The 22,709-nt window shown below is 41.2% G+C and overlaps 1 protein-coding gene across 1 annotated transcript in view; it reads left to right on the top strand.

Annotated features, from left to right (window-relative positions):
- Window positions 1-22,709, top strand: part of ESRRG (estrogen related receptor gamma) — a 568,605-nt gene that overhangs the window by 124,474 nt on the left and 421,422 nt on the right. Inside the window, exon 2 of the mRNA XM_054507915.2 lies at window positions 10,809-10,900. The gene's annotated coding sequence lies outside the window, so the exon portion shown is untranslated. The remainder of the gene's footprint in view (window positions 1-10,808; window positions 10,901-22,709) is intronic.

Consider the following 22,709-nt stretch of genomic DNA (forward strand, 5'->3'; position numbering starts at 1 on the left):
GTCCATTTAATCCACAGTGGGTATTCCTGATTGAGGTGAGTCTCTTTCATGTGGTGATTTGAAGGCTTAGTTGAAAGGGAAATGCTACAGTGTGTGGGGGGGTTTTATGGACTACCTACTGGGAAGCTTCTGTCACTTCTGTTCTGTTTCCATGGAGGAAAGCTCAGTCTCATGACCACACCTAACTGCAAGGGTGGCCGGGGAATATGGTCCCGCCACGTGCGAAGGAATAAGAGATGAGTTTGGTGAATTGCTGGCTAGTCTCCACCGTAAGAGGAAAAGAGGGAAAGATAGGTGCTGATGCAGGACACTTTATAGTATTTTTTAATTTTTTTTTTAAGATTTTATTTATTTATTTGACAGAGAGAGATACAGCGAGAGAGAGGGAACACAAGCAGGGGGAGTGGGAGAGGGAGAAACAGGCCTCCTGCTGAGCAGGGATTCCCGATTCGGGACTCGATCCCAGGACTCTGGGATCATGACCTGAGCCTAAGGCAGACGCTTAACCACTGAGCCACCCAGGCACCCCATTTTTCTATTTGTTAAGAAGGAAACAAATGAAAGCCTTTTTTCACATCAGTGATGTGGTGGTAATCTGTCTCTCTGGAGGGTAAAAAAAAAAAAATACCCACCTGATTTGTAATTTATAATGTTTGCTGATTTCCATGGTGTAAATATTCCCATGATGGCTGACTTCAGGCTACCAACGTGAAGTCACTCAACATGGATCTGAGAAGAGATTCACAGAGTCAGTTCTAGCAAGCTGGAACAAGCCACTCTAGCACCACATTTTACTAATGAATTCTAAGAAGACACCTCTGAGGCAGCCCATTTGTGAGCAGGTAGTGAATGCGCATTTTCCCTTTTGTGTCTGACCTAAGAAAGATTCATTTCAGAATGGATTCTTTATCACTTAAAAAACCATCAATATCCAGGTGATGTATAGAATTGTTGAATCACTGTACTATACACCTGAAACTAATATAACACTGTTAACTAACTAGAATTAAAATAAAAACTTTGGGAAAAAAACTAAAAAATTAAAAACCATCAGGACGCTTGGGTGGCTTAGTTGGTTGAGTGTCCAACTCTTGATTTCAGCTCAAGTTGTGATCTCAGGGTTGTAGGATTGAGCCCTCCATCGGGCTCCATGCTCAGCAGGGAATCTGTTTGAGATTCTCTCCTCCCTCCCCCCCCCCCCCACCTCCGAGCTCTCTCTCTCTCTCAAATAAATAAATAAACCTTTAAAAAATTAAAAAACATCAAAATGATATGCTCATATCAACAATAGATGGGGGTATACAGTTTTTGAGTCAGAGAAAAATAGCTCCAAGGGTACAAGGAGTCAAGCTGCCCATCTGTACTGAATCCTGGGTCACTCTCAGGAAAGATTTAAAGCCTCTAGAACAAGTTTCCAAAGAGTCTACCAAGAAGTCAGATGTCACTTCTGGAATTTCATATGATTGTTCCCGTAATTGTTTTCCCAAAAGAGGGAAGGATTTGGAGATGGAATGGATAATGGTGATGAGAAAAAAGAGATGCCAAGGAAGATTCCTTTGTTTCTGTCTGTACAATGAGTTGGATGGTGGTGTCATTCCCTGTGAGAGAAGCAAAGAAGTGATGGGAGCTGGTCTGTGTTTAAACAACAACAACAAACCTCTGAAATTCAAATGGGTCCTCAGATCTCAATTGGTGAATTACTTAAGATTGTTATTAATAGACCAATGGCTGTATAGTCTTCTAAAATCTCCACTATTCCTTGTCTACCTCTTTTCAAAGAGTCAGCCATGTAATGATCAGTTGGAGTCACTCTTAACCATTCTGTTTGATCCATGCAGATGCGGTGCTCTTGAATCAGAGTGTGGTAGTCCAGATGGGGGACCAAGGCGTGTGATGCACTTGGCTTAGCCCTGTGGTTTTTGTTGTGTGTGGTTTTGTTTTCAAGTGTTAGAGTGCTTCAGGTATTAAAGATGTAGCACCTCTTGAACTGATGGTGTGGTCTGAGTCCACACTGTAAAGGCTCAGGGTTTCCTATTCGGTGCTTGTCACTTTGTGTAATTCTGAGGGTTAGAAAAACATCAGCAAGATTCCAGTCCGTACTTTCTGTTTGGAACACCAGCTGAGGCCGATCAAAACCTAAGAATGAATGAAATCTGTAATGCATTCGTTGTAATCCGTTACTGGTTTGTCTGAGGCTGATGGCTATTTTGGGAAAGTACTAAAACTGGTAATGACAGACTCAAACATTGAGGTTTCTCAAAAAGTTAATCCGTTCACTTAGTAAATAATGGGCTGTTCTGGGGAACAGCTCTCCTCCTCCCATATTTTTTAATGATGGTGAAAATTAAGCTGCTCCGAAAACTAACTTTCTTCATGCCAACCTGCCCTATTTTTTTTTTTTTTCCTTAACTGCGATCTGCCAAAAAAACAGAACTAGGGCTTGGCACACCAGTTTTGATCAGACCAACCATCGGAATCATAATGTCCTAAGTACAAAGCTCACTAATTGAATTTCATTCACTGGACTGAAATATAGCAGCCAAGACGGAGAACACTGTCGGCTGTTTTTTATGAGGTCCAGAGTCTAAAGTCATTTTAAAAATGTGAGTGATGCAATTTCTTGTATCTTTCATTTAAAATGCTACTTGGTAAACAGTGTTTCAGATTAGTGTATTTGTAATTTAAATGAAGACAATACATCAAGCTGAATCTGAAAAGAAAGAAGTTTAGGAAATGATTCATTCCTCTTTTTGTGTGAGCTACTGTAGAAAATAATAAATAAATAGGTAAGGAGAGGAAAAAAAAAAAAGGTTTGTGGCTTTTAAGAGACAAAACCGAACTATTTCTAAAACAGAGTCAGTCCCAACAGCTAAGTCTTTGTTTTCTTCAAGCAGACTAATACATTCTGCCTAATTCATTTTTTATTTTCTCTCGGGGTCCTCTTGCAGGTTTGCTTCAACAAAGGAAGCATCATGTTACATCTTTTAAATAATTGATGGCTCTCAGTCCAAGCCAGCTTGAAGGAAATTCTGAAAATAGGTACTGATTGAGCAAATGCCTCCTTCCTCCTCCCCATTCCCTTTTTGAACACTCCTCACTCATCTCTTCCCTCCCCTGTTTGCTGCTTTGCCTCCTTCTTGACTGGTACAGGATGATGATCTCATTTGAACTTAGGTTTTATCTACCACTTGGTATCCCTCATTTGTTTCATATCATTCTATATATTTTATTAAAGATGGGGGATCTGTTAATTATAAGCTGACTGATGTAATGAAGAGTTCTTAATTAATCACCAGAAATGTTATGTCATAATCACCACCAGAGATGGTTTGTTAGGACTATAAAAAAAATGAGGCTTAGAGCTTGTCCCTCTAAATTCAAAGTATGCTGTCACCAAGGGTCAGGTTGCCCCGAAAGCTGGGTTGGCTGGGCCTTGCCAGCCCCATCTGTTCTACAAGTTCAAATACTGTAACTGACCTGTGTTTCCCCCCCCCAGAGAGAGAAAGGCACCTCTGTCTTACTTCACTGTTGAGTCATTAGCAATTGTCTACAGCTTGGAAAAACCATCCCTGTTTTAAGGCAGGTGTGGTCGGTAGGAACTTGGGCTGGTTCGCCATGAACCTGGCTTCTGGTCATGACTTTGTAAGTCACTTTGCCTTGCAAGGCCTCCCTTTCGTCACTGGTGAAATGCGGCTTTCGGAGAGGATTATCTCCAGCATCTAGCCAGCACTGGTATTCCTGCATCCTCCAGAGAGGAGGATGAACCACAAGGAAGTTGCGCTCCATTTGAGAGCATTAATGTATTCCAATTTGGAGTGAGTGGACTGTGTGCTCCCTCATGGTTCATCTTCCTCTTTCTTTCCCTTATTTGTCTTTTCTTTTAGTCTGTCACTTACTTCTTCTCTTCTGCTACTTATCCCCTTTCCTTTCCTTTCCTGACCTTCCACACTACCAGGGTCAGAGTGGAAGGAAAATGATTGGCGATGTGTTAGAGTCAAGGATCTCAGCCTCTTATTTTTAAAATATCCTGCCTTCACAGAAGAGCTTCCTCCATCAGAAATTGTATCTGAAGGTAGCCAATATTACTGAATTTGGGAAGACTAGCTATAAAGTGGCAACTACTGGGAGATCTAAATCTGGAATTCTAAGTTGGAGCTCAGTTTAACTGGGGGAAAGCTTTACATTGTATCCATCACTGAAAAAACTGTATCGAAATTGATGGATTATTGTCCACTCTCAAAACGGTATCACAGACTGTGATCTACTCTCCCTTTCAAGGGACATTTTAAAATATCATGTTGCTTACACTGTTCCATTTTTCTCTCTTATTATGGCAAGCTTGGTGAGGGGTGGGGAGCTAAAACCATCTTTGCCCCAAATCTTCCCCATAACCAGTAGCTTGTTTGGATATCCCATGCCGGCCCGGGAAAATCTTTTCTGATCGCCTCTACTGAAATCTTAGGAAAAAATCTTCAAATAATCCAACCTATTTAGAACCACATAAAAAACATATGGCAGGGAATCTAGAAAGTTGAGGAATTTCTTCTGTGTATCTTCTACTATCTGACTGTATTCTAAAATTTTATTCAGAAGGATTAGAGGGACTATTTGTGTTTTCCTTTTTAAAAACCTACTGTTACCTATTCATTTTTTAGACTATATTATGCACAGGCTTTTGTATCTCTATGTAAGTAGATTAGAGGTAATGCCTCCTGGTAAGATATACTCCTAAGGTTTTGGAATTCAAAATGTGCTTTTCGCCAAGGATAGCAGTGCGGTTAATAGTTGGGTTCTACCATAGTGCTACTACATTTCAGGAACATTCTGTGCTAAGTGGCTTCTCTTTTTATTGGAATATCCATTCTTAGTACCATTTTGGGACCTGAAGAACAGAACTTTCTCCCTCTGAAGGTAGGGAGGTAATTCCCTGTCATCTAAGGAGCTGACTGCAACAACCTAGAGACTGTTGATGGTGAGGGTAGGGGTGGTGCAAGTCCTGTTGCCTTGGGGTCAGTGACTTTGAGTGAAGGGACCCTAGTCATTCAGTTCCCTGGATTTGCTCTAAAAATATCCTCTGGGGGGCACCTGGGTGGCTCATTCAGTTGGGCATCCTACTCATGATTTTGGCTCAGGTCATAATCTCATGGGCCATGAGATCGAGCCTTGCACTGGACTCTGGAGCACTCAGCTGGGAGTCTGCTTCTCTCCCTCTCTCTCTCCCCCACCCTCTACCCATCCCCCTGCTTGCGGGTGTGTGCACTCGCTCTCCCTCTCTCTCTCTCAAATAAATAACTAAATCTTTTAAAAATTCCTCTGGAATAGGGAAGGGGATCCAGATGCTTCTTCCCCTAACCCCGTGCTATGCAAACATAGTGGGGTAGCACCATTCACATTGTAATCTGTTTATAGGATGCCCCCTCAAGTTGTGCAATGCAAAATCCATGTGAACATGTCTGGTAGTTTTTAATCCTGGAATTAATTTTTTTTGTTAGTTCAAGTTGTCCAATCTCAATAATTAGTTGAGTATAGGCAGTTCCTAGTTTACAAAATGGTAGTGTTCCCAAGTACATTTTAAAACTGGTTGTTTGTAATTCAGAATATTTCCAGACAGAAAAATTACATAAGGAGTAGTGAATTTCTAGATCACACACAAAAATCTTGCTCACTCATACTGTAACTGAACTTCTAGAAGTTGGCAACAGTTTTGTTTTCTATTCTTCATTAAATTGCCTGCAGTATTGAGTAAGAAATCTTCTACCTGGGTCGGTTGTCACCATTTAAAATGGGGTTAATCTGGGGAAATGTATATTGCATTTTGTAGTAAGAGGAGATCATTGAGGTAATGGGAATAAATTCCCATACCCTTTAAGTGCCCATCTGTCTTCCCTCACCCAGGACCCTTGAATGGAACAGAACATGAAATGGAGTCTAAGATGTATGTAGTAAAAATACGCAGACACTGGAGTTGGGGGAGAGTAGTCAAAGAGCTAGATTCTAATTCATCCTCCCCCCCCCCGCCGCCAACCTCCTGAGAATTCCCAAATAACAGGATCCCAGTTGCCCATGGGACAACTAGTTTATGTATCTTTGGTCCCAGAAGACTCCAATTATTTTTAGAAAGCGCTGTGCATCCATCTTTTCTCTCCTTGCAGCAATTCCTGAACACCTTGCATGTGACTGAAAGGGAGTTTAGTAACGTAGTAATTCTTCCTCCCCAAGACTCTGAGAGCAGGATGTTGCTGATGGCTGATGTGGGCTGCCTCCTGTATGTATGGGAGATCCCAAATAACATGATCCTGAGTGGAATGCCTCTGCTCAGACATAAGCTCTGTGTGTGGGATCAAAAGGAGAACTCATTCCAAAAACTGTTATCATAATGTGAACATTATTTTGAATTTTCATTAATTTCAGTGATGGGCTTTGACAAGTTGTTTATTTTAATGTTAACTTGAAATCACAGCCACATCAATCATGACCACTGGCAACATCACATGGACAGCAACATCTTGTCTCATGAAATCAGCACCCAGAGGATTTTTGATCCTTTGAATCCTTCTTTTGTAAGATATACCTCATTTTATTGCAGTTTGCTTTCTTGGACTTTCAGATACTGGGTTTTTTACAGATTGAAGTTTTCTGGCCACCCTGCATCAAGCAAGTCTATTGGTGTCATTTTTTTTCCAACACTGTTTACTCTATGTCACATTTAGCTAATTCTCACAATATATCAAACTTTTTTGTTATTATTATATTTGTTATGGTGATTGGTGATTGGTGATCTTTGATGTTACGCTTGTAATTGTTTTGGGGGGGGCACAAACTGCATTCACTGAAGACAATGACCTTGATCGATAAATGTTGTATGTGTTCTGACTGCTTCACCAACTGGCCATTGCCCTTCTCTCTCTCCCCTCTGGCCTCCCCATTCCCTGAGACACAGCAATATGAGGCCAATTAATAAGCCTACAATGGCCTCCAAGTGTTCAAGTAAAAGGAAGAGTTGCACGTCTCTCACTTCACTTCAAAAGCTACAAATGATTAAGTGTAGGGAGGAAAGCGTGTCAAAAACTGAGACAGACCAGAAGCTAAGCTTCTTGCACCAAACAGTTAGCTAAATTGTAATGCAAAGGAAACATTCCTGAAGGAAATTAAAGGTACTATTCCCAGTGAACACAGGAATGATAAGAAAGTGAGACACCTATTGTTGATATGGAGAAAGTTTTAGAAGTCTGGATAGAAGATCAAACCAGCCACATAATTCTCTTAAGCCAAAGCCTAATCCAGAACAAGGCCCTAACTCTTCAATCCTATGAAGGCTGAGAGAGGTAAGGAGGCTGCAGAAGAAAAGTATGAAGCTAGCGGAGGTTGGTTCATGAGGTTTAAGGAAAGAAGCTGCCCTTAGAACATCAAAGGACAAAGTGAAGCAGCAGGTGCTGATGTAGGAACTGAAGCAAGTGATCCAGAAGATCTATGATAATTTGTGAAGGTGGCTACACTAAACTGCAGATTTTTAATGTAGATAAAACAGCTTTCTGTTAGAAGAAAATGCCATCTAGGGCTTTCATAGCTAGAGAGGAGAAATCAATGCCTGGTTTCATAGGTTCAAAGGACATGCTGGCCCTCTTGCTAGGGCTCATGCAGCTGGTGACTTGAAGTTGAAGCCAATGCTCATTTACCATTCTGAAAATCCTAGGGCTCTTAAGAAATATACCTAGTCTACTCTGCCTATGCTCTATAAATGGAACAGTAAAGCCCAGATGACAGCACATCTTTTTACAACATGGTTTACTGAATATTTTTAAGCACACTGTTGTGACCTACTGCTCTGGAAAAAAGATTTGTTCACAGTATGACTGTTTATTGACTATGCACCTGGTCACCCAAGAGCTCTGCTGGAGATGGACAAGATTAATGTTGTTTTCATGCCTGCTAACACAATATCCATTCTGCAGCTCATGGGTCAAGGACTAATTTTGACTTTCAACTCTTATTATTTAACAAATACATTTTATGGGGTGTCTGGGTGGCTCAGTCAGTTAAGCCTCTGACTTTTGATTTTGGCTCAGGTCATGACTCTTGATTTTGGCTCAGGTCATGATCTCAGGGTCATGAGATTGAGCCCTGTGTCGGACTCCACACTGAGTATGGAGCCTGCTTAAGATTCTCTCTCTCCCTCTCCCTCTGCCCCTACTGGCGCCCACCTCCCTCCCGCTCAGGCTCTGTCTCTCTCTTAAAAAAAAGGAAAGAAATACATTTTATAAGGCTACAGCTGTCATAAATAATGATTCCTCTGATTGATCTGGCAAAATAAATTGAAACCTTTGGAAAGGATTCACCATTCTAGATGCCATTAAGAACATTTGTAATTCATGGGAAAAGGTCAAAATGCCACTATTAACAAGTGTTTGGAGGAAGTTGATTCCAGCTCTCGTGGATGACTTTGAGAAGTTCAAGTCTTCAGTGGAAGAAGTACCTGCAGATCTGGTAGAAGTAGCAAGAGAACCAGAATTAGAAGTGGAGCCTGAAAATGGGACTGAATTGTGTAACCTCATGATAAAACTTTAACAGATGAGGAGTTGCTTCTTGTGTCTGAGCAAAGAAGATGGTTTCTTGACATGGAATCTACTCCTGGTAAAGATGCTGAAGAAACTGAAGATTTGAAATGAAAACAAAGGGTTTAGAATATAAGCTTAGCTGATAAAGCAGAGGCAGGTTGTGGGAAGATTGACTCCAATTTTGAAAGAAGTTCTACTGTGGGTAAAACGCCATCAAACAGCATCATATGCCACAGAGAGATCATTCATGAAAGGAAGAGTCAGTTGATTTGGCAGACTTCATTGGCTTATTTTAAGCAATTGTCTCAGCCACCCCAGCTTTTAGCCACCACCGCCCTGACCAGTCGGCAGCCATCAACACTGAGGCAGGACCCTCTACCACAAAGAAATGATGACCTGCTAAAAACTCAGATGATGGCTAGCATTTTTTAGCAATAAGGTATTTTTATAAAAGGGGATGTACATTGTTTTTTAGACATGATGCTATTATACACTTAATAGATGACGTATAGTGTAAACATAACTTTTATATGCACGGGGAAACTGAAAAATTCCTTTGACTCGCTTCCTTCAATTCTTGCTCATTGTCAGGGTCTGGAATCCACCGGCAGTATCTCCAAGGTGTGCCTGTACTTCTTGAGTTGTAAGCTTTCTTAAAAAAAAAAAAAAAAAGTAACGACCTAAATTAGTTCCCCTCAGACTTCTTACCCTGTAGTGTCCATTGGGTGGGTTCTCTCCTCATGTTTCCTTAGACTTACACAAATTACAGCTTTTTAACAGGCCTCCTATGTTCACAGTCCCAGGAAATAAATAGGGTTGAATTCCCACATTTGTGTCATCTTGCCTTCTTTCTCGCTTTTTGAGTGTCCTGGAAACATCCTCCTATTTTTATTTGCAGAGCAGCTTTCTTTCCTGGTTCTAGACTCTGCCAACCTCCAGTCTCCACTGGAAACCTTCTTGGTCTCTGGGCTTAGTAGATCTTGAGCTCTCACTGTCTACAAGAATTTATTTACAAAATATCCCTTTGTCTTTCAGTAGTCAAGTCCTTCCTCTTCAGCATGAGAGCAAATGATCAAAGTTTGATTCCAGTTGCTTTTTTGTAGTCTGGGGGTATTAAGGTGTAGCTGGAATTAAAACCTCAACTTGCTTAATTGTCAAGCATTTTACTTTTAACTTCTTCAAAGTAGAGGGCAAAAGCTGTGGATGTGAATGGTGTCTTCAGTGCATGTGATTTAGGGCCTCTCTGAGACTCTCCTCATCATGATTCAGGCATCTCTTTGACATGTTCACTCCCCAAAGTCTACAGCTACCACATTCCGTGCCTCAAGGGGCATGACAGAAAATGGCCTGGATGCCACCTGATGAATGAGTTTCTGCACTGGAGTGTATACCGAAGAAATCGTTAGAGTTGTCCATTGCTCACAAACTTCTTCTCTTCTCCTCCCCCCTTCCCTGGGCTGCAAGCCCACATTGAATTCAACTGGATGTTCCAGGGGTCGTGTTGTTCCTCTGAAGAGTTGTCTTTTAGCGGAGGGTAAAGATGGGAGAGATGTTCATTTAAATCACATGGAATTGCCATGTTTGTCCGTCAAGATTGGTAGAACATTGGTAGTTTCATGAGGGTCCACCTAAGAATTTCTCCTGATGAACGTCTACCTCGAACAGAAGTGTGTTTTGAACGGCATGCTTGGCTAAAACCCACTGTGGAGTTATTTAAAACAGAAGCTTCACGTTTTTCCCGTCAGGAAACTCATGCTTCTCTACCTGTTCTCTTTTATCTTTTCTCAGGGTCAGAGAAATGAGAGACCAAACCCTCATATTTGGAGAAATTCATATATTTTTAGTCTAATGTGAAATAAGTAGACAATCCTTTGGTCCCTGTGATAGAATTTTTTTCTGGAAGTTATAAATGGGAGTTATCACGGAAACTGCTTTGAAACCTTAACCAGAGCATACACTATAAATAAGAGTGGAGCCGAAGATTAGTAAATCTGATAAAGCTGAGATAGAAGAAAACTTAAAATAAGAAATGAGGACTGTACCTTAGTTGGGGGTGTTAAGACGGCTCTGAGTATATATATAGGAAAATCAAAGACTTGCTAAAGGCAGGGTGTGTGAACCCATAGCTATTAATGTGTACTTAACTCTATTGCCTGGGAGATTTTATTAAATGCAGCGGCCAAGGAAATTGACCTCACTTTTTTTTTTTCCTTTTTTGGGTTGGATCCTTGCTCACGTCACATAAATGAATAGAGCTGACAATTTACTGGCTCATCAATGAAACAATATTAAATTATGAAGACGTAAGGAAAAAATCCTACGCTAACATTGTTGCAGTTTGAAAGGTAAGCTGTCCCCTACAAGAGTAGGAGATATTAATGTTCATTTTGAAACCTATATAACATAATGCCAGGTAGTGCCCATTATAGGGTTAAGTGGCCTCTTGATAGCTTTGATTCACTGTGGTCCTAGCATGTATCTCATTAGCAACGCAATGAAGAGGCTCCCATATTTCTCTCATTCTGTCTTTTAAAATGCAAAAATGTCATTTTTCGTGCTTTTAGAGTGTTTTATTTTATGAGATATTCTGACAAATTAGACTTCACTGAGTGTGTGTTGTGGTGATCGGGGGGTTCCTTTTGAAAGGAACCTGTTTTTATTGATTTGCTATTTTGAAGCCTGGCTGTTGGGGTCAGACTGTTTCTTAATTCTGGTCTTTGGGGATGCACCAGAAGCAAAATACAGTATTTTTCTTTATGTCTTGTCCAGTGCTTACGATAGGAAGCCTTCTCTTCCTAATTCAGTCTTCTGTGAACTTACTGAAAGTACTTGGTATGCCGCCTATTACCAATTGAATACCTAGTACTTCCCCAGTATACCTAGACATCAAGTCTTTTTCACTTCATGTTTGAAGGAAAATCATCCTCCTGTTCTTGGCTACCATCAGTTACTCAGTTGGTCAACTAGACCCAGGTCTGTCTCTTGCGTTTACAAGCCCCATTATAATGACGGTCCAACAGGATCAGCATGTGGAGGGGTTCTTTCAGTGCAAAGAGTCCCCGCTTCCATCTGACTCTCAAATGAGTCCACAACTTGGGAAAGGTGGCAAACCCCCGCCCTAAATGGTCAGCTCTTTGGGGGTAGTATCAGTGATTTATTTGCCCCTTCCGCCCCTTCCCCCCCCCCCCCCCCCCCCGTACCGCTGCAGAGGCTGGTAGGTGTGCAGGAAATCAGTGCGCCCTTGCTGCCCATGATGTCTCTCCATCCTGCTCGGGACTGAACCCTCTGCAGCAAGTCAGATTTTTCTGAACAGCATTCGGCAGATTTTTGCTTCAATGTGGAAAATGGCACTTTAGAAGTCAAATTACCTTTTTCATGGCACCCAAGTTGCTTAATTTGCAAATTGAGAATAATTTAGGCAATGGGAGAATATGTTTCCATGTGTGAAGTGGATTGAAATGAGTTTGGTGTTCTCTCTGCTCCTTTAGCTCAAACTATCATAAAATGGAGTCTGGCCAAAAATCATTCAGTTGTGTGATTCCGGGATATCATCTGTTGTTTTGTGTGACATCAGTTTAGTTTTAATTAGTGGTGATACTTAAATCTGTGTTTCTGATGAACTGCAAGTATGCCCTGCTTTAAGGACCCGGAATGGGTTTCAAACTCATGCTTACGGTGCCTTTGCGTGAAGGGACAGTTATTTGCACTCTAAAAATACCTTGGCTTTATAAAATAATTTATCATAAGATTCCTTTAAATAACCAACTCTCTTAGAGCTTTCAAAATATGATTTGATTTGAAAAATCAATGTCCACTCACTCAACTTTTCAAGAACACATCTGCTTTGTAATGTGAGGCAGGTGAAGGGAGAAAAACCAAGCGACAAGGAATGAGGGTCTTAAGTGAGCTGAATAGGAATTAATTTTAATTTAGAAAAGAATTTACCTTTCTAGAGTTTCCCAGGGAAAACACCTTCACCTTTATCACCTCCAAAGTACATAAGGAAAAAAAAAAACAAAAACAGGCCAATTTGAGTTTGGAGAAGATAAATCTATTTCTTTGGTGGGTCGCATTCTGCATTATGCATGTGCGTAAAAGTGAGGTTTGCTTTGATCCTGACTATTAAAAGTTTATTTTTAAACTCAGACTGGGCAGGAATCCAGCGATGCTCTTTCCCCCGTAGCACATCCTGGTTTCAGGTCCTCAGCCTGGCGAATGCAACTAAGCCTCAGGAAGTAGTTGAAAAGTATGGAGACTTGATGAGTGTTGAGGGTTTTTTTTTCCCCCCTTCTTCCCCTCCATTTTTGAAATTCAAATTGAATGCAATTTTCAGCTCATTTGAGCCAGAATATACTGTTGCTGAGCTTCAGTGGCTCTTAAATTCAAACTCACAGGAGAAAACAGATATCATCTGTCACAGAGGGTGGGAGAGAGAACACTCCCTGCATTTTATTCATGGGAGGCAGAGTCCTGGTAACTAATTCAAACCTTTCTGACTAATCGACTAATCATTCACCAGCAAACTTAACAACTAATCAATGAAACCTTTAAGACACTCATCTTCAGAAGTCGGGAGCAATTGTCCCCCTCCCTTAAAAAAAAAAAAGTCATTGTTCAAGTCTATTTTTGTATTGTTGGGATTTTAATACCTTTTTTGTAAACTGAGACAGAATATCATGGCAATTTTTTTCCTGCCCTTCCTGACAATTTTATTGTTTCCATCTTTAATGTCTTTGTCAATGCTCTTTATTTATGACTGAGGAATAGCAGAGAGCTTACTGCTGGCTAAGTGAGGCCAAAAATTTTGAGTTTTTTCCTCACTAAACAGACTGCCTGAAAATTAGTCTTCTTTCTTGGGGCAAATATAAATACCAATTAGAAGAGGAAGACCCGCTCGTACAGCCCTTGAGTTTGCAAGTGCGTCTTCTCTTCAGGGTGGTTGCCTCAGCGAGAATGCCTCTCGGGAAACTTCTCTGCCACTGGATATGTGCCCAGGGAATGCAAATGATTTGAACAAATGATAATCTGAAATCCCTACTCTAATTTCAGAAAGGATGTGATGTTGCAATTCTGGTCCTGAAATATAGGTTTTATGCCTTACCGCTGGTGCTTATCTTTGACTGTTTTAATGTCATCCAAAATTTCCATGGGAACATGAAGTCCATTAGCCTTCTCTCTCTCTCTCTTTTTTTTTTGTCGAGGTCTGTGAGAGACAGTTATGATGTTATTTCAAAGTAAGCAGGAGAAAAACAATTTGCTCCCTAAATATTATCTCTAATGCAATTAGCTCCTACCCATCCCATTTGGAGTTTAAAAATGCTTTGCAGTGAGTATATGATCAAGCCATATATATTTATACTTATGTGTGTATGTGTCTACATGTCCCCAAGGTGTCCGAGAAGGGGACAGCAGGAATTTCTAAACAGTCATTTTCACATTAATAAAAGCATCGATGACTTGATCCCCTAAGCAGTAATGTGCTTGTGCATTTGCCCCCTGGTCACAGACATTTATTTTATTGCCTTTATTAAAAAGAATACCCTAACTTATTAACCTGTTTTCTCACTATTATACCTTAAGACTGTATTGTTGTTTCTTTGACTTCAATATAAAAAGCCAAAAACCTAGCTTGACAAGGAATCCACCTTTTTAGCCAGTCACTAAGTTACTTAATAGAATTTTAACTTTTCTACTAAAATGTCAGATTGCTTCAATAGACAAGTAATTACAGAGTGCTTGCTACGTGCTAGACATTCATTGTGCTAAGATTTGTAACATACAAAATAGTCGCTTTCTAAACCCAAGTGAGGTAGACATGGGAGATGAAGTATCAGCCTCAATTAGGCAGCAGAAGGTGAAACTTGAGAAGCCCCCAGGTTCTCAAATGATTCTCAAATATGCAGTCCCTCTCCTTTTCCTCAAGCGGTAACCACTGGTCTGAAACAAATATGATCTAAGTCGGAGATGGGAGAAAGGATGATACACAAATAATCAGTGAAAGGGATAAGAAATACACATACTTAGGTGCTAAGTGTATCCTATTCCTCAAAAAATGCTGATATCACCAGGTAAGGGAAGGCAAGTGGGGGGCTGTAATCCTGCATTGTAAAGTGGGTAGGCCAGGGGTCAGTGGAGGGAAATGAGGAGAGCCCCGTTCAGGAGGGATGTAAAGCTGGAGTGGAAGGGAGAATGTTTGAGGTGGGGGCTCAGTGGTGTGCTGGAGCTTGCTCATACCCCGAGGGCCAATTGTTAAATTTCTAGAAATTCAATGAGCCAGCTTTTATGACATATGATTAAAAATTAAATTACATAAACTTACAATAAATCCATCCTATTAAAAACAAAAGTAATGAATACTGAAAACTTATCACTTCCTAATTATTTCCCCTCATGCATTGCAATCAATCACGTATGCTCCTGGGGCGTGTCTGTCATATCTAGATGGTAAAAATCTGTGCTGTTCTCATTTGCTGCCCATCTCCTCCCCACGGCATGTACCAGGATGCCATGTAGGTGACTTGACCTCAGCCATGGTAAGAGTATTTACTCCACAGAAATTGGGGCTTTTTTTCATTTGAGAGCCGATTATTAAATATTTTTTTTAAATTTTAAAAATTTTATTTATTTATTTATTTATTTTTTAAAGATTTTATTTATTTATTTGAGAGAGAGAGACTGAGAGAGGGAGCACATGAGAGGGGGGCGGGTTGGGAGGATCAGAGGGAGAAGCAGACTCCCTGCCGAGCAGGGAGCCCGATGCGGGACTCGATCCAGAGACTCCAGGATCATGACCTGAGCCAAAGGCAGTCGCCTAACCAACTGAGCCACCCAGGCGCCCCAAAATTTTATTTATTTTTGAGAGAGAGAGAATGACAGAGAGAGAGAATGAGAGGGGTGAGGGTCAGAGGGAGAAGCAGACTCCCTGCTAAGCAGGGAGCCCGATGTGGGACTCGATCCTGGGACTCCAGGATCATGACCTGAGCCGAAGGCAGTCGCTTAACCAACTGAGCCACCCACGTGCCCCTGAGAGCCGATTATTAAAGACAAACCAGACAAACATAAGGAGTAGTGGCAGGAGCGGGGCTAAAGATCTGGAAGGCGTGAGAGGACAGAAGCCAGAGGGCAGGGCTACACCAGGACCATGGTTTTCTCTTATCGAAGAGCAGGGCATTATGTTAGGCACATGGCTCCCAGTGATTTAAAAATCACTGGGAGCCATTGGCTATTTTTAACACATTTTATTATTATTCTAATACATGTTCACGATAGAAAACTTGAAAGAGAATAATAGCTTACACTTCTATAATTCTTGGTATGTGCCCCATACTTTTTAAGTGCTTCAGATATAATAAATCATTTAATCCTGAAAGTAGCCCCATCAAATGGTTGCTGTTATCCCATTTTATTTATTTATTTTTAGATTTTGTTTATTTGAGAGAGAGAGTGAGCAAGTGAGAGAGAGAGAGGAGAGAGCACGAGCAGGGGGAAAGGGAGAAGGAGGCTCTTCACTGAGTAGGGAGTCCAATGCGGGGCTGGATCCCAGGACCCTGGGATCCTGACCTGAGCCGAAGGCAGATGCTTAACGACTAAGCCACCCAAGTGCCCCAACTATTATCCCATTTTTAAATGGGGAGACTGGGTACAGAGAAGTGTAGGAGTCCAGCCAAGTAAAGGAGTATGATTTGAATGCAGGCGGTTCCACCGAGGAGCTCAATCTGCTCTGTTGCTGTTCTACACAGACATGACATCCTGTGAGGACCCACCACCGGGAGCATTTCTGAGAAACTGAACTAATAGCAGGAGCATTTAGGAGAGAGAAGGGCACTCCTTCCATTGTAGACAATTAAAATTTGGGGTGTGGAGAATCTAAGCGATGAGTCTCCCCTAGCAAATCAGCTTAAAGAAGGAGTCCAAGCCCAAAATAGAGAAAACCCCTGTGCGTGGATGTGCGAAAATATTCATCATCACATGGATTAAGCAGAGAAAGAAGAGCTTTTGGGAAAAAGTAAGTGTTAGGGAGAAAAACAAGAAAAAGAATCCATGACGGAGAGGATGAGCAATTGGAAAGGGAAGAGAAATATGGGAGGGCATGATGTAACAGTGTCATGAAGATAAGGTAGGAAGAGTTTGGGGAAGGAGTTGCTAATCAACAACACCAATGGCTTCTGTGAGATTTTCAATGGTAACCATATAATTTCTCATCCCAATTGATCACTTTGGGAGTGAAGGGGGTGCTATTAATAATTTGGCCAGGAAACAAACATAACAAGTCAACAGTGATGTATGGCCACACTAGGTTTACAAAGGAATGAAATTCATAGATTTCTAAGAATTCATGATCATCTGGAAACTATTTCTCTTTGACCAACATTTGCTGAGCATTTACTGTGAGGAATGCAAAGTGCTAAAGATAAAGATACATATGGCAAAGTTAAAAAAAATATTTTGTTGGGGGGAAAACAGAGAAAATTGGTGGATGAAGCATAATCTTCCTTTGCCACACACACCCAGAAGTAGTCACTCTTCACAGTGTATTAATAGCTTTTTCTACATATTCCAATGGTTATAGAGATATCTATCTAACTAGTTTTGTTTCCAACTAAAACAATGAAACATGCACATATAAGCCTACAATTTACTTGTTAAACATATATACATCTTTTCAGGTGAGTAAATATTTAGTATCCTCTTAAATGAACATACCATATTTGCCTATTTTCTTGTTGATGGACATTTAGCCCTTTTTGGCACCATTTCAATAACGCTATGTACTTCTTTAATTCTTGTGTTCTTATTTACGTAGGAGAGATAGCTAGAGTAGGATTGCTGAGCCAGAGTAATTTTACAATAAACTGTCAGTGGGTTGTTTAAAAATTGTATAAAATAGCACTTCCACCAGCCTTCTATGAACACCCATTTCCTAATTAGCCATACTTATATCAGACTCAAATTTTTGGCCAATCTATTATTGGATAGTGGTGTTTTCTAGTTATTTTAACTTGCATTTTAAAAATTATTAATGAAGCTGAACATCTTAATTTTTATTGGTTATTTGTATCTTTTTTTAGTGAATTTGCATTTTTTTATTCTCTTACCAGTTTTTTTCTGTTGAAATAGTCATCATTTTCCTTATTTTTTGAAACCTCTTGCACACTAAAACACTAAGCCCTTTTCTCTTCAATGTTACAGAAATCTTTCCCCATTTTAATTTTACGTTTTCATTTTGCTTTTGATTGTCATCAAGAAGTGGATGAATATTTTTTTGTTTTATTTTTTGTGGCTTCACATTTTTCTGTCTTGCTTAGTTTGATCCTTCTCCCTCAAAAGAAGGAAAAGCAATTTTAATTTTATTCTAAATCTTTTACATGTTTTTTCCACATAATACTTGATTCCCCATAGCTCAGAGACTAGTTGTGAAGATGACTGCAGAGTGGGTATTTCCATTTCATTTGGCTAGAGCTCTCACTGAGGGGTACCCCCAGAGCCATGAGAACCCCAAGGAGGGCACTTGGATCAGTGGGGTGGGGGGGAAAGAGGGGTGCAACTGGGTTTTCTGACTGGTTGACATCTGAGCTGAACCTTTAAGGCTGAGGTAGCAGGAGTAGATGGGGTTCCCAGCTGAGGGAAATGGCAAGTTAAGGAGACTTGGAAACTTTGGGATGCAGTATGTTTTACAGGACAGGGAAAGAAGGGCCATGTGGTTTCATGGGGTGGGTCAAGGGAAAGCATTTTTAGTATCAGGGGAGAGCTATTTTTCTGAACTTTAAAATTTCCACAAAGAGTGGGTATTACTTTATGGTCAGAAAAAGTAATTCTAAGCTGAAGGAAATGAAACCTCTGAGTGTGGGATTAAAGAAGTTAAATCATAAGTCAGTAAGGGTAGGAAACACCTTGACCTACAAGATTAGGGATGGGACAAAGAGGGACAGGAATCGGTGTTTGAGGATTGGGAGGAATGTGCATGCCATCTTTAATATCCATGTGCCTTCCTCCAGTTATTCTGGGGCCAGATGGTGACTAACTGAACTTGGCCTTCAGCGTTTCAACTTTCAAGCTTCACTGCAGGCCACTCCAGAGTAATATCCCATTATCTATAATGAGGTCCTTTCTGACTAACATGGCAGTGAATTCTCCACAACCTTTTCTCATCACACACTTCTAGTTTTCACACACCATCGTATTCTTCTGCTCTTCACTAAGAAAACACAGAACCACTGTGGGACCTTGTGTGTTTAACCTACATGCTTCACACTTGCAGTTCCTTCTCTCTGGGAGAGAGAAATCTTTGTCAGGCCTACTGGAATCCCGCTTATCCTTCAAGACCAGCTTACACATCGTCTCTTCCTGCAGCCTTCCCTGACTTCTTCAGTGAGAAGAAACCTAGATATTGAAATATTCCCTGGCACCATTTAAGACTTATCCTAAGGCAACAAAGTATAATAGTGTGTTTTATAATGATATACAGTGATATATGTTATAATGATATAGATAGTGATATATAATATATATTCTAGTTATGTGTTCATCCTAAAACAACAAAGTATATAGGGATCATGTTCCTAACTAGGTTGAAATTTCTAGAAGGGCAAGAACCATGTTCTACCTCTTGGCCATATTCCACTTTAATACAGAGAAGTCCCATCCTCCCTAAAAAAGACTGGAAGACAACGCCCATTTGTAGAAACAGACCCATGGACAGCAAGGACAGGAGAAGGCAAGGGATGAGAGAATGCACAAAATAAATCAAATATAAAGTCATTTCCTTAAAATAAGGGGATAGGAGCTTGAGGAGAGTGTAATTCTAAATAAACCTCTGAAGGAAGTGAGCCTGGGAGAGCACCGGGCATGAATAAGTGGATCACCTCATACTCGTGGCAGAGGGCCCAGATGAAGTCAGACAGAGTGAATTGGAAATGGGCCACATTCACATGTTTCTCAGCATTTGGTGGCCGAAGAGCAATACAGATGCAGAAGAGACCTGAGAATATCTGAATCAGAAAGAAAGAATAAGAAGAGAGATTAAAGTGGCAGGAGAAGAAGAAGGATATTTGTGAAGAGGGAGAAGTGAGTCAGAGAAAGGTTCTTCAGAGGGGATGTGAGTCAGCAAGGAAGATTACATAATCAACTTGGCAGAATGTCTGTGAAGTGAGGACAGTGGTGAGGACGTCAATCCTGGACGTAGACAGGAGAGAGATCCAAAGAAGCCATGAGGGGCCTAATAATTGGGGTGAGGTAAGAGCGACAGGGTGTGGGTGGGGGTGAGGGGTATTCTGGGGTGGGGGGAATCAGGCATAGTTTCTGTGAGGACACAGGGAGGATGGCGGCCTAGCAGGCAAGACAATTGTGCTTGGAAAGGGATCACACTTAGCATCTTTATAGTTGAATGGCATCCTACACCAGGAAGAGACCGGGAGGTCTGGTTCAGTATTCTCATCTGGCATTCAGGGAAAAGTCTGAAGAGTTTAATGTCACCTCTGGGCAGGCCTCATTGCTCTCTGCTCTCCCTTTACCCCAGCCAAGCCAAACTGCTTTACATTCCCCACATCTGGTTGTTCTTTCTCATTCACACCTGCAGTTCATGGTCTGGAATGTTCTTCTATACACTCTTTGTTATTTGCCTAACTCCTATTCAAATTCTAGATCTGTGCTCAAAAACCATTTATTTAAAGCATCCACTCCTTGGGAAGGATTACATGTTCCCAAACATTTGTCTGTTTCTTAACTTATATGGGACATAGAGTTGCTTCTTGACTGTTGCTTTCTAGATTGGAAATTCTTTTTTACTTTTACTTTTTTTTTTTTTTTTTTTTAGAGAGAGAGAGAGTGTGTGAACAAGTGGGTGGGGAGGGGCAGAGGGAGAGGGAAAGAGAGATACTTAAGCCTGGAGCTTGAGGTGGGGCTGAGTCTCACAACCCTGAGATTATGACCTGAGGTGAAACCAAGAGTTGGATGCTTAACCGACTGAGCCATCCAGGCACCCCTTGGATATTCTGTTCGGTCCCATCTTCGATTACTATACTGTACTAGTGACTGCCTGGGAAGTATCTCTTGAAGGAGGGAGGGAGTGAGGGAGGGAGGGAAGGAAGGAGAAGGAAGGAAAGAAGGAAGGAGAAGGAAGGAAGGTAGGTAAATTTTAAAGTTTCACCCCCAATTGTTTACAGAGCCTGCCGTGCTTTTTCTGAAACTAAGTACAGTCAGGCTTGATTTAGGTGTGACTTGAGCATTCATATACAGATTTGGGTGGTTGGGTTTTTTTCCCTAGAATTTTAACCATTGCTAAGCATACATCTCAGTTGCATTAAGTACATACACGTTGTTTTGCGGCCATCCATCCTCACCATCACCCATTTCCAGAACTTTTTCATCATCTCAAACAGAAACTCTGTACCTATTAAACAATGATTCCTCACTCCCCCCGCCACTCCAGCCTCTAGCATCCACCATGCTACTTTCTGACTCTGAAATTTGATTACTCAAGGTACCTCATAAGTGGAACCATACAATATTTGTCCTTTTGAGTCTGGCTTATTCATTCAGCATAATGTGTTCAAAGTCCATGTTGTAGCATATATCAGAATCTTACCCCTTTCTTAAGCTGAATAATGGTCCATTGTATGTATATTTCACATCTTGTTTTTCCATTCATTAATTGATGAATATCCAGTGAGGGGAGCTGTTTTCACAGGAGACCAGTATTTTAAGTCCTAGATACAAAATCTGTCATGTAATCTAGTACCTGGGGCTGGTCAGTGGTGCCACGGCTGGTAGATTCAAGCAGCAAAAACAAGAGTAGATTGAGGAATCATCCATGTGCATAGCAAAGTCAACAAAAATATCCAAGCACATGGAGACTAGACAGGAGGGAGAGGAAATGCCCCCACTGGGCCATGGCAGCCCTCAGGTGAAGAGGGTAATGAAGATGTATGCTATGAATTTCACATGGTAGTAAATTTTGAGAAGTAGTTGGAGAGAAACTCATTTTTTCCCCCTTCCCTTGTTATCAAAATGGCGGAGGGGGATGAGAATGAGAAGGGGCAGAACAAAATGAGACATTATCTAGGAGAAGGAGGGGAGAGCCGGATAGAAGATGAAGGGGACTTTGGCTCCCCAGTGCCCTGTGGAGCCAGTAAAGTCTTAATTCAAAGCTGTTCGACAATTTTCATGTAGGAAGAGCCCTCCGTGCTATGAGATCAATGGATATCTATTCTATAGTTCATCACAGTCCAAAGAAAGAGATTCCACAGCCACGATGAGGCACCGCATGAGGATGTTCAAGACTTTCTTTTCTTCAGCTAGACTAGTTTGGGCCCTTTTCTTCTCCTTGACTTTTCAGTAGTTGGAAAATAATTATTCATACTCATTCCATCAAAATCCCTTACATGCCTGAGTTCTTTCTCAGTTAAAGATTGGAACTGGATTAAAATCTTTTCCCTTAACGACTTCTCAGTTACAGTTTTCCTAAGCCTTTAATGCCCTTTGAATTGTCTGCCCTAGGGTCTCTTGGGTTAAAGAATAGTCAGATTTTGCCACATCCTGTTTGAAGCTAGTGTTCTCCTTACTGATCTGCTAACTCCATTTTCGTCGTGCCATTGTCCAATGTGTCTAGTGTGGTGCTGGCCTTGCCGCTGAGGGAAAGAGTGCCATTATTTTTCTGGAAGCAGCTTGACGAGAGGGGCTCATTAGGGGCCCTACCCATCAAGCTCAACCTCCCAGCCTAGAGCAGAGCAAGTCACTTTCCAAGAGACTGCTGGCCCTGAGATTGTGTTACCTTTTCCGAGGTGTTATTTTTGTCTTTCTACTTCAGAAGTCGAGCTCGTTGGCCCATTTCAAGTTGCCGCTGATCTTTAACTGCTGCTCCTCAGCCCCTTGAATCCATCCTTGGGGAGGCTTTCACTGGTCACTTTGCAGAGTCCCCTCAGGCCAAGAAAGCCTCCCTCACTTTGTTTCTACTTAACCCTTGCCCTCCATGGTGGTGAGGGGCCATCTCTGGGCCCCCTCCCTTGTAGTCTGTTATTATTTGCAGGTGATTAGCAGGTGGCTTCTAAGCAAAAAGGAACATTGCCCCAGGCTCTGCTCTCCCATAGGCTCTTGCCATTTTGCTACAAAAGAGAAAAACCGAGCCTTTGAACAGTGTATATATACTATTCATGTCCT

Source organism: Mirounga angustirostris, unplaced genomic scaffold, assembly GCF_029215605.1.
Source record: "Mirounga angustirostris isolate CCGP_5_RB_7025 unplaced genomic scaffold, mMirAng1.0.hap1 SCAF_6, whole genome shotgun sequence".
In the NCBI taxonomy this organism is placed as follows: Eukaryota; Metazoa; Chordata; class Mammalia; order Carnivora; family Phocidae; genus Mirounga; species Mirounga angustirostris.